Genomic DNA, 13183 nt, shown 5'->3' with positions numbered 1-13183 from the left:
AGTGGGAATTGAACTCAGGTCCCCAGGATCAAAGTCTACTACACTAACCACTAGGCTACTCCTCCACTCAAGATAGGGCTCTTCAACTCAAAGAAGAGATGGTGGAGGGTAGTTACAGTATGACAGAGGTCTATAAAATCCTGCGTGGTGAACCGGGTAAATGCAAATTATTTACTCTTTCAACAAGTACAAAGAATGGGATATTTCCTATGAAGTGGTGGTGAGGAGGCGAAGATAGTGGTGGGCAGACTTATACGGTCTATGCCAGATCCAGTGGTGGGAGGTGGGCCTGGTGGTTGGGAGGAGGGGATAGTGCTGGCCAGACTTATACTGTCTGTGCCCTGAAAAAGACAGGTACAAATCAAGGTAAGGTATACACATGAGTTTATCTTGTTGGGCAGAATGGATGGACCGTGCGGGTCTTTTTCTGCCATCATCTACTATGTTACTATGTTACTAAGTACACTTAAAACATAAGAAAGTATTTTGACACTAAAAATAGTTAAGCTCTGGAACTCACTGCCAAAGGATGTGGTCAAAGCAGCATATCTGAGTTTAAAAATGTTTTGGACAAATAGCTGGAAGAAAAATCCATAAACTTTTATTAAGGTAGACATGGGGTATGCCTGGGTTCAAGTGGCATGGAATCTTGCTACTTTTTGAGATCCTGTTACATACATGTGAAATGGATTGACTACTGTTGGAAACAGAATACTGGACTTGATGAACCTTTGGTCTGTCCCAGTTTGGCAATTCTTATGTTTTTATGAGTCAATAAGCTTTTTTCCCATTGACACATAACAGGAGAAAAGCCTTAATGAGTCAGGCCCACCCTGGTGATCATCTTTGTACAGTGTCAGGAGCAGCCTGACCTCTAGTGGTGGTACCTTGATATTCCTGTTAAGAGTTAATGGTAACGTTTTTGGAACCTGGAACTGAAGGATGAGGAACGAGTGGGGACCTCTTCTGCTCCCACTAGACACCAGGGACCCCAGTAAGGCCAGCAATGGGATCAGAGGGTGGGAGTGGGGTCTTGCAGGGAAGTGCATTGAGAAGGGGTTCATGCCATGGGGGGAAAGGGGGGTTTGTAATGGGAGGAGGAGGGGAGTTGTTGCTGCTGCAGGATGGGATGTCATGAGGAGGGGAGGAAGCAGCAGGAGGGATTGGGGAGTGCATGTAGCTCAGGAGCAGTGATTTTAAAAGCTGCTCCCACACATATGTATACATATAAGGCTCTGAACATTTTGATTGCCTGCCTATGAACAGTGAAGTAGGTTAGATTCTGTTTTTTTTTTTTTGATAAGTTTTTGTTTTGTATGTTTCATGTATTTTTATGTGTGTATATTGTACCTCACCCTGGATAAGATCGGGTTACAAATAATAAATGTAATCTAAATCTACATGTATAGGTAGGGTCACATGTTTTCCCTCATATGCAGCTATTTAAAATTGCTGTTCTCATGGAACATGGAGAGACAGGGGCACATCCTTTTATGTATTTTACAAGAGCTGCCATTTCCACTTGTCTAAAATTGGGCTCCATGGGCTAAATTCTACAAAGAGAGCCCATATTTCTGGGGCCTAAGTTCTGGTGCCAAGTCTCAATTCTGTAACAGCAACTGCACATGAAATGCTGTTATTGAATAAGGCGTAAGAGGTTGCCTGTCTACCTTCAGGCATGAGCACTTATGTCATGTGAAAGGCCGGTGTAAATGCTGACACCTAAAGTTGTGTCTAAGTGATAATATAGTGTAACTTACATGTGCAACTGCAAGTCATGCCCCTTTGTAGTTGTGCACTACAGCGTTTCGATGCTATCTGCCATATTCTATATAGTGCGCCTAGAGTTCCAGGCTGAAAAGTATGCATATTCCATAACAATAAGCATAAGTTAATTGGCTTAAGAAGCTAATCAGCATTTTTAACAGCACTCAACAAGCAACAATGAGCACTAATTGGCAATAATTAGAATTTACACGAACAACTCACTAAGCATATTCTGTAATGAACCGTGCCTAAATTCTAAAGCACGCAGTTCAAAAGCAGAGTGGTTATGGGTGGGGAAATGGGCGTTCTGAAATTTACATGCATAGTTATAGAATATGGCCCAGTGTGGGTAAATCTACCCGCAGGGATTTACGCCATGCTTTTATCAGTGTAAATGGAGGCACATTGTTTTAGGCACTGGGATATCATCTAAGAATATTCTATATACCGTGCCTAAATCTTATAGAATATGTTTAGGTGGAAATGGGGATATTTTAAGCACCATATATAGAATCTCATCCTATGGGCTAGATTCTATATATGGCACCTTTTAAAAATTGGTGCAAAAAATGCCTTGGTGTGTTCTGTAAAGTATGCCTAAAGTTAGTTGCGGTTTATAGAATATGCCTAGTGCCTGTCCGCATGATTAAATTTAGTTGCGGGCATTTACGCCAAGTAAAACTTGTTGGGAATGCCTAAGTTAGGCGCAGATTGGGTGTGTTCTGTAACAAAGTGCATAGTTTTTAGAAAAGCCCACAGCCTACCCATTCCACGACCAAGCACATTAATTTGCAGAATGAAGGAGTGGCCTAGTGGTTAGAGCACTGGTCTTGCAATCCAGAGGTGGCTGGTTCAAATCCCACTGCTGCTACTTGTGATCCAAATCCAAAGAATTCGCTTAGACAGTTGTGTGCATAAAAGATAATTAGTGTCAATAATTGTTTGTGAAGTGGCAATTAAGTTGTGTGTGCTAATCAGAATGCAACTCAATTTGCACTATATAGAATCCTGGGGTATGTTTATAGAATAGTGCCTCAGTGCAGTTATGCATAAGGGGGCCCTTTTACTAAGCTGTGTAGGCGCACGTCCGCTACATGCGCCAGAAAATATATTTTATTTTCTGGTGCATGGTGAAACTCAGGCAGTAACTCTGACTTGATGCGCGTAGGTGATTACTGCATGGTTAATGCAAGAGACCTTACCATTAAGTCAATGGCTGTAGGTAAGGTCTCCGACCCAAAATGGATGCGCGCCAATTTTTATTTTGCCGCAGGTCCATTTTCGGTAAAATTTTTTAAAGAGGCTTTTACACAAACGCTGAAAAATAGATCTGCGTGTACCCAAAACACACACCTACACTAGTGCAGCCCATTTTCAGCGCACCTTAGTAAAAGGACCGCATAATTACAAATTTGTGCCAGTTACCACCAATTAATGGGAAAGGGAAATGGGACTTGATATACCACCTTTCTGTGGTATTTTGCAACTACATTCAAAGCGGTTTACATATATACAGGTACTTATTTTGTACCTGGGGAAATGGAGGGTTAAGTGACTTGCCCACAGTCACAAGGAGCTGTAGTGGGAATTGAACCCAGTTCCCAAGGATCAAAGTCTGCTGCACTAACCACTAGGCTACTCTTCCCACTGCCACTTACGATTTATTATTGGTCATTAATGCCAATTGGCATCATTTAATTGAACAATTAAGTTGGGTGCACAAGTGACATTATTCTATAAATTGTGCATCCAAATTTATGCATTAGACAGGATTTTGAATGTCCAACTTTATAGAATCCAGAGACATGTCTTTTTTAAATTTAAACTGGCCAATATTCAGCATGAGTTGACTAGCTGGGAACAGTCGCTGACAGGTTAACTCACGTCTCGATGAATAACTGGTCATTTTCAGCGGCATTTAACTGGTTATCACAGCTGAAAATGCCCAGTTAGTACAGAAAATAAAGCCGGTGAAGTTGGGGGCATTCTGGAAGTGTGACCAGTTAAATCCCGATATTCAGAAATTAACCAGCCAGGTTTAGGGGTAGATTCTATATATGGCGCCTAAAAAAAACAAACTGTGTTGAAATCCATGCTGGCAAAGTGTATTCTATAATGGGTGCCTAGATTTAGGCGCTGATTATAGAATATGCTTAGTTGATATTTCAGCGCCTAAATCTTGCGCATCCATTTACACCACTGAAAACGCATAAATCCCAGTGTGTAGATTTAGGCACACTGGGCCATATTCTATAACTAGGCATATAAATTTCAGAATGCCCATGAAATGCCCATTTCTCCACCAATAACTATGCCTCTTTTTTTTTTTTTTTTGAAAATATCTTTATTAAGGGATGGTACAAAACACTCAATAACTTGACCTTAAACAGACTCACATGATGAAGTACAAAACAGTGCTCACCCCGCCAATATCAACCTATAACCAAAGGGAACAGAATAAGAAGGGAAGCCCTGCTTCATCTTGCGTACAGTATCATTACCATGTTCCATTCCCCATTTTTGTTTTCCCCCCCCCTCCCCCCCCCCCCTTTCCCCCCCTCCCCCCTCCCTTCCCTGGGTGCACCCCTGCCTCTTTCCAGCTTTCTTTACTGCGGCCTCAGGAGAGAGCTCTCCCCCTCATACATCTGCATATAGGTTTGCCAAAGTTCCCAGTATGCCTTATGTCTGCTTGTTGGCACTAGTCCATGCTGCAACTCCACCCACGCAGCCATATCTTTCATTAGAGAATGCCAGGCCCGTTTCGGGGGTGGCTGCGGCTTTGCCCAAAATTGCAATATGCACTTTTTAACCAATAGAGATGCCAAAAGGACGAACCTTCCCTGCGCCTCTGACAATCCTTCCTCCTGCAGGCGCTTCATCTCTCCCAACAACAAAACCCCGAAGGACCACTCAAACGGTTTCCCTATTACTTTCTCCATTGCCTCCAAAGAGTGGGTCCACAGCTCCGCCAGAGATGGGCATTCCATAAAAGCATGGACAACTGTATCCTTTTCCCCATGGCACCTCATGCACTCTTCTGCTTCCCACAGCCCCATGTCTTTCCCTCGCTGTCGCGTAATATATACCCTGTGTAATATGCGGTATTGTATATCTTGCAGTGCTGCATTGGGGGTAATCTTAGAGAGATTCTCAAAATCCTCCCCAAGTCTCTCCGGGGTTATACTTTCGCCTAGTAGCATACTCCATCCTTCTGCTAATTTGGCCAATGCTGGAGCTTTTCTCTGTTCCATTATATGTTGGTACCATTGAGATAACCCATTCTGGTTCCCAGGCATTAGCAAAAATACCTGATCTAGGGGTGTAAACCGTATCTTGGATCCCGCTACTCTTGTCAACGTGTAATAGTAATCTCTCACCTGTAAAAACTGAAAAAATTGCTTGTGCCCTACACTCCACGTACTCCGCACTTGATCAAAAGTAGGGAATGTCTGACCCCCCAACTCTGTCAGCTGCCCTATATATTTGCACCCCCCATCTGTCCACATTTCAAATTGACTCCTCCCCATTCCCGCTGGGAATGCTGGATTATCTTCTAGTGAGAAAAAGGGATACCCTCTCCCAGCCTCCCCTATCACCACCCTCCACCATTTCCACGCCTTCCTTAAAGCAGCTATAAAAGGATTCTTCCTAATACATGCCCCCCACTTCCCCTTACATCCCCCTAGTAGGGAGAACACATCCACCGGAGCGCACCAACTCCGCCAGAACTCCGGCAATGCATATTTAGCCTCCCCCGTGTGGCACTCGTGAAGCCATCTCATTAGCGCTGCCACGTTATACAGCCTAAGGTCTGGAAGTCGTACCCCTCCCCCTTTCCTACCCCGTACCAATTTGGCAAATGCTATTCTGGGGCGCTTATGGTTCCAGATAAACGTTGAAATAGTGCTACGGTACAACCCCTCTTCCCTCTTTGCCACCCAAAATGGTACCATCTGCAGAGGATAAAGTAGTTTCGGAAGCACCACCATCTTAATCAGAGCTATGCGCCCCCTGAAACCCACAGGAAGATTCTTCCAGTGGGCGCATATCTTGCGCACTGTTTCCACCTTCTCTATTACATTTTTCCTGTACATCCACTCATAATCTTGGCTCAGATACACCCCCAAATATCTAATCCCCGTATTTGCCCACATCAAGGGGAAACTTTCCAATTGCCTACTATAACAGATGCCAGACACTGCAAGAGCCTCCGATTTCTCGAAGTTTATCCTAAGTCCTGCAAACATCCCAAAAGCTCTTATTAGTCCCATCACCGCTGGTAACGACTCCCCTGCATTATCCAGCATTAATAACATGTCATCCGCGAACAGATTGACACGGAACTCGTCGCCTCCCATGCTTATGCCCTTTATGCGCCCATCCTGTCGTATTTTAGCAGCTAATGGCTCTAGTGTCAGGACAAATAGCAGGGGTGACAACGGACACCCCTGCCGCGTCCCCCTTTCCAACGTAATATTATCCGTGAGGCTCCCATTAATTATCAATTGGGCTGTCGGGTTGCTATATAAAACACGCACCCAATCCAAAAACGCCCCCCTAACCCCATACCGCTGCAAAACCCAGAAAAGATATGACCATACCACTTTATCGAAAGCTTTTTCAGCGTCTAAACTGGCTATAATGGCATCTCCTCGTCTACGCCTGCCCTCTCTTAATATGCGGCAAACCTTCAAAATATTTGCAGACGCAAACCTACCTTTTACAAACCCGACTTGGTCAGCATGTACCAACTGGGGCAGGCAGTCCCCCAACCTATTAGCAAGCACACTAGCCAATATCTTGAGGTCCTGATTTATCAGTGAGATAGGTCTATAAGAGCCCACTAATTCTGCATCTTTCCCTGGCTTCGGCAATATAGTGATATAAGCATGGTTTAAAGTAGGCCCCATTATTTGAGACTCTCGGAGCTCCTCAAATAATTCTGCCAGTGCAGGAATACAGTGGTTCTGTAATATCTTATAAAACTCTGGCCCTAGCCCATCCGGGCCTGGTGCTTTCGCTGGCTTTAAGTGCTTGATTACCCCTTGGATTTCCTTCCCTGTGATTGGAGCACTCAACTGCGCAGCTTGAGTGATATCTAGCCGTGGGAGACGCAAGTTTTGAAAAAATTCCTCGCATGCTTTATCTGAAAAGGTTCCTCTATCATATAACTCCTCATAGAAGCGTGTGAATGCTCCTTTTATCTCTGCCTGTGTAGTAATATTCTTCCCCTGCGTCCCTCTTAATTTGGCAATATATGTTTTCCCCGAACGCTGTTTAACCAGAGATGCTAGTAATTTCCCTGTTTTATTCCCCCACCTATGCATCCTATACTTGTACATTTTAATACTATATAGCGCTCTCTCAGTAAGCAGGCGTTGCATCTCTCTCCTATTATCTAAATAAGCTCGCCTGTTCCCCTCCATCGGCCGGGCAATATATCTCCTACGAGCCTCCCCCAGCCTCCTGCCCATAGTCACTAGAGCCTGCTCCCTCTTCTTACGCATTGTTATTCCATAAGCTATTATCTTCCCCCTGATAACTGCTTTTGCTGCTTCCCAGTAGATTCTAGGGCCTACGTCCTCCACCTTATTTTCCTCCACGTACTCCTGCCACACTTTTACCAGATGTTCTTTAAATTCTATATTCTGATATAGGGCTGGGTTCATACGCCATCTACCAGGCCTACTGGGAATATTCCACTCAATGTCTACCCAGGTTGGTGCATGGTCTGAGATGTCCGCTTCTCCAATTTCCGCCCCTTGCGTCCTACCCCACACTACCCCGGACACCAGTATATAATCTAACCTGGCATGTGCCTTATGCGGGCATGAAAAAAACGTATAATCTCTTTCTTCCTCATGCAATAGACGCCAGGCATCCACTAATGCTAATTCTTCACAAAGGTAATTTACTCCCTTCTCTCCATGATTTTTCAGCGGTTGCCTTGGTGGGTGACAGTCTATGGACGGGTCACTGGTAAAATTAAAGTCCCCTCCTACTAATAAAGGGTAATCATCTATCATCGCTAATTTTGTTTGAAGCTGAATAAAAAATTGGTGGGAATATATGTTTGGGGCATACAAGCTACACAGCGCTATTTTCTGCCCTTGCAAGCTCCCCGTCACTATCACCCATCTACCCTCTGGGTCTTGTTTCACCTCCTGTAAGGTAAATGCCACCACCTTGTTTATTAACACAGCAACTCCTCTCTGTCTGTCATTGTAAGATGCAAAATATACTTCTCCCACCCAATCCCTGCGCAATTTAGCATGTTCTATACTACTGAGATGAGTCTCCTGGAGCAGGGCTACATCAGCTTTTAATCTTTTTAGGTATTGCAGGATCTTCGTTCTCTTTACTGGCGAATTTATTCCTGCCACGTTTAAAGTCACTATCCTTAAAGCCACTCCCGCCATATCATACCCATCTTACTCTCTCCCGCAGCCAGTATCTTATCGCTTATTGGGGGAGTCTCCCAGCTAAACCCCCCCAATTCTTCTTTAGCATTCCACCTATTCCCGACCCTCATTCCAATGGTGCACCCAAATCCCTTAACATCCCTCCCCCCCTCCCTTCCCATTCCATTTTCCCCCCCTCCCCCCTCCCTCCTTCCCCAGTAAGCGCCAATACCCACCAACCCTTCTTCCATGCCCTCCCCTTCTCTTTCCCCACCCCACCCCGCTCCCGCCTTCCCTTTCCCCCGATTTTCCCCTCCCCCATATATCTCTTCACACAAACATCGAAAAAAGAGCAGGAGGAGATCCCTCTCCCTCCCTGCCAGTAACCCTCCGCTCTGTGCGTCCTACCCCCCTTCAATACTTTAACATTCCATACCCACTCACATTCAACTTTCACTTCTTAAATATTTCCCCGCCACTTCCATCAAGTCAAATTCAACTTTTAAACAGATAAACAGTATAACATTAAAGTCCTTAACTATTTTCTTCTGCAGCTTGTCCATGAACACGATCACCTCATCTGCACTTTGACAGCTAGCTTCTTCACCTTTCAGTGGTTCTCTTCTATTGCACTCTCACTTTGGCATGGCCACTCCTATTCAGGACAATCTGCAACTAGATGCAGGCTTCTTACAGAGTCTTTTCTGAGAATGCAGTACAACTTTTCACACGAGCAAAGAGCAGAGGCGTATACATCTTGTCAATTTCAACGGTGGTGACAGCAGTTTCACCAGTAGATTTGTAAGTAATGTGACAAGAATGATGGATCCACACAATCTTGTTGAATTTCTGGCGGCCACTGGAACACAACTGGAATCCCACATGAAAACTGTGATCTGTTTCTTGCACAGGTGCACGACGGAAATGTCTATATCTGTGGTAGTCAATTGGATTCTCTTCTTTTTTCTTAGCAACTACAGCAAATACTTTGGTTTGATTGTCTGTTTAAATCTCATATGTATGTACATACCTTAAGTGCTGTTTTGCTAGTTTATATTCATGCACTAGCCACATTTACCTCCGGTCGCAGGCTCTCTACCATGTGCACTTTGCGCCCGCCTCTGGACATTGTCCCTGCATTCCCCATTAGCAAGTATATCCTCCTAGCAGCCGTTCTGCTTGCCCTCCTGGTGCAATTTATACTCCACTGCAGCTAGCATTATACTTCACTCGTGCTCACTGCTTGCATTAATGTCTTTAATTTCCTACTTACACATTGTCCATTTTTCCTGTTTTTTGCTTTCTCATCCGCTTATATTATCACAAGGACTTTCTAAAGTTTTTCCACAAAGGTCTTAAGCTCGTGATGGTCCGTAAAGAATAGTGTTTTATTGTCATGGGTGATTCGAACCCTCGCGGGGTACAACAGTGCAAATCGGATTCCCTTATCAAAGAGTACCTTGCACTGCTGCCCCATCCTTCTTCTCTGTTCGGAGACCTTTGCCGAATAATCCTGGAACAGTAAGACTTTTGTACCTTCATAATCCACCGCCCGGGCCTTTCTATATGCTTGCATTATTTGTTCTTTCTCTGAATAATCCAGTATTTTTGCTAATACTGGCCTCGGGCGGCGATCCGCTTCCCTTACCGCGCCTACGCGGTGCACTCGCTCCACTCGAACTTGGCCTTGCAGCTGTTCCAATTTAAGGTGCCCTGGGAGCCATCTAGTAACAAAGTCTCTTAGATCCTGATCTTTAACTGTCTCCGGCAAACCAATAATTCTTATATTGCTGCGTCTGCTACGGTTCTCTAAATCATCCGTTTGTTGGGAGAGATTTTTCGCCAACTCCTCCACCTCAGCCAGCCTCCGATCAAGCGTGTCCGCTCGGTCTTCTTGCCTGCCAATCCGCTCCTCTGCTTGTTGCAACCGCGTTGCTTGCCTTTCCAGATTTTCATTTATGTTATCCACTGACGCCTGCAGCTTGGACAGTCTATCGTCCAGCACTGCTGTCAGCTGTTTGGTCAGTTCCCGTATTGCTTCATCTTGCAGAGTGACTACGGTTGCCATCGCTGCTGGGACGGATGTGGCCAAAGTGGATGCGGTCGCCATCTTAGGTGGGGAGACCTGCGTGCGTTCTCTTTGAGGCCGTGGCGTTTTCGCCGGCATAGCCCTTCACTGCCCTTCTTTGTTCCCCCAAACTCCTTTCCTCGATGCTGCCCTTCTTTCTCCGTATCGCGATCCACCTTTTGCCGTAATGGGGTCGGGAATCGGGCTTTTAAAGCAGATAAATTCAGCTTCGCCGACGGAGCGAGGTGCCTGAGCGTCCTCTCAGCCCCGAAGCATCATGGGACCCCCTCAATAACTATGCCTCTTTTTGCCTGCATGCATTAGAAGTTCGGCGCACATCATTACAGAATATGCTTAGCGACTTGTGCGTCTAAATTCTAATCAGTGCCAATTAGTACTCATTATTGCTTAAGTGCTGTTATCAGTGCTCATTAGCTTGTTAAGTTACGCACATTGTTATAGAATCCGGAGGTTAGTGGGCATAAAAAGCAGGCCTATCTTTGCCTGCTAAGCCATGGTTGGTTAAGTCTGAATATCGACTTAACCAGTCATGCAGTAGCCAGTGATGAAAAACCCAGATATTCAATGCCAGTTGCTGGAAATGGCCCAGAATTGAATATTCGGATTGAACACCAGTGGCGGCAATCGAAGTGCTGCCCGCTGCTGGCCAAATATCGAGTGGAAAATTCCCAAATATTTATTGTTATTAGTAGTAGCAGTAGTAGTACAACTGTTTCTTTATTTGCCTTTTGGAAATACACAGGGAAATGTATTTCCCTGTGCAGTTAAACAGAGGAAGAATAAAACGTGAAAAGTCTGTACCTGTCGCTTCCCCCGTGCTAACAGCTTTCCTCTCACCAAAGGCTAGAGTGTGGAAATAAGTCTTTAAGCTTTCATGAAACCTGACATGAAGACTCGGACCAATGATGATAGCGAATATTAATCTGAACACAGGGGCTAAGGAAAGGCAGAACATTGAATGGATTCGAGTCTGGGCTGTGATTCAGAAGTGAGGGAAAGTAAATTGTCATTTTGTAATCGCAGGGGTGAGAAGGTATGTGGGGAATAAGGACATCGATAAATATCTGGGAGACCTGGTATGCAGTGCCCAATGACAAGATCAAGTATTTTATTTATTTGTAACATTTATATCCCACATTTTCCCACCCATTAGCAGGCTCAATGTGGCTTACATAATACTGTAAAGGTGATCACCAAGTCCAGTAGATGTTAAACAAATACAATTTAAAATAAGGGTTAGGTAAGGTTAGAGTAAACAGGTACAAAAAGGGACAAGGAAATAAAGGAATATATAATGTCCAATGCGATGTAACGTATTGATGCATTGCATAGTTGAGGCATTTAAGTAGGGCCGGTAGGGTAGGCATTGCAAAACAAATACCTAGGGGTCCTTTTACTAAGGTGCACTGAAAAATGGCCTGCGGTAGTGTTGGCGCATGTTTTGGGTGCGCATAGATCCATTTTTCAGTGTGCCTGCAAAAAATGCCTTTTTTAAAAAATTTTTGCCGAAAATGGATGTGCAGCAAAATCAAAATTGGCGCTCATCCATTTTGGGTCTGAGATCTTACCGCCAGCCATTGACCTAGTGGTAAAATCTTACATGGTAATTGAGTGGTAATGACCTACGCACATCAAATGCCACTTGGCGCGTGTAACGGATGCACGCCAGAAAATAAAAATGATTTTTCGGACGCACTTATTGGACGCATACCAAAAATGAAATTACCACAAGATCCATGTGGTAGCCGGCTGGTAACTCCATTTTGGCGTGCATAGACGCTTACATGGCTTAGTAAAAGGGCTCCCTAATGCGGCTTAGTAAAAGGGCTCCCTAATGCGGAAGATGACTAGGAGACAGTGTTTTTCCTTCAGGAAAGGTGTGACATGATCATATTTGAGCTCCTTGCTGGTTAAATAGCCAGTTATCTCTAGTGAGTATTAGCACTTAGTGGCTAGCCGCTAACCAGCTAGCTGTGTCATGCAACTGTCATTCACACTGGCTAAGTGTGAATAATCAAAGCAAAACCAACTAAGTTGAGCGGTGAAGATAGGCCTGCTATTTAAGCGGCCTATCTTTAACCACTATTAACTTAACTGGCTAGCACTGAATATTTGCTTAGCTGGTTAAGTTGCCACAGCCAAAACTGAAGCTGGATATTCAATGCTGGTCGCTGGATGCTGCCCGACATTGAATATCTTGGATTGGTGCCTTATCAGCATGTACCTTGGATTTGGAGCATCTTTAACTTCTAGTGTCTTTCTAAAGACTGCCTTAGAGAAGCTCATGCTCAAAATTATAATCTACTCCATAATTACCTACTAACATATGAGACTCCTGATGCAGGGATACTAGCCGAAACATGGTGCTGTGTTGAGTCCTTATATGCAATAAACTTGAAATTGACATATCATCATTTGCCCACATGTTTTTTTTCTGGAAGAGTTCTGTTGACTGTGCTACTCCATTCTTCTGGTCCACTGTTCGTAGCAGTTCACATTCCTCCACTTCGTGGTTGTCCTTTGAATATTTTGCAACTTTATAAGAGCAGACAGCTTGAAATCATTAAATACACACTGGCCGATATTCAGCCGGGGGTGAACAGCGTTCTTTTGTTTGCTGCTGGAGCTAAGACCGGAAATTCAATGCTGGGCCCTGTGTGGGCTTTGGAACTGAATTCCATTTTTTAAAAAGCTGGTTAGCACAGACTTAAGCAACTTTGGGCTAGCGCATAAAGATAGGACAGCTATTTATGTGGTCCTATTTATGTACTAAACATGGTCGGTTAGCTCTGAATATTGGGAGCTAACTGGACTCCACTCCTGAAACGCCCCCAGATTGCCCTCGACGTAGCCAGTTTCCACTTTGTCGTTTAAGCGGTCATTTTCAAAGATGCTAACAAGTTAAGTGCAGCTGAAAATGACCAGA

At 44.4% G+C, this 13183-nt stretch overlaps 1 protein-coding gene across 2 annotated transcripts in view; it reads left to right on the top strand.

The window, feature by feature from the left end:
* TNNT3 (troponin T3, fast skeletal type) overlaps window positions 1-13183 on the top strand; it is a 76513-nt gene that overhangs the window by 16275 nt on the left and 47055 nt on the right. The gene's annotated exons all lie outside the window — the stretch shown is intronic.

This window comes from Microcaecilia unicolor, chromosome 4 (assembly GCF_901765095.1).
Source record: "Microcaecilia unicolor chromosome 4, aMicUni1.1, whole genome shotgun sequence".
In the NCBI taxonomy this organism is placed as follows: Eukaryota; Metazoa; Chordata; class Amphibia; order Gymnophiona; family Siphonopidae; genus Microcaecilia; species Microcaecilia unicolor.
This window is presented reverse-complemented; position numbering and strand designations above follow the sequence as displayed.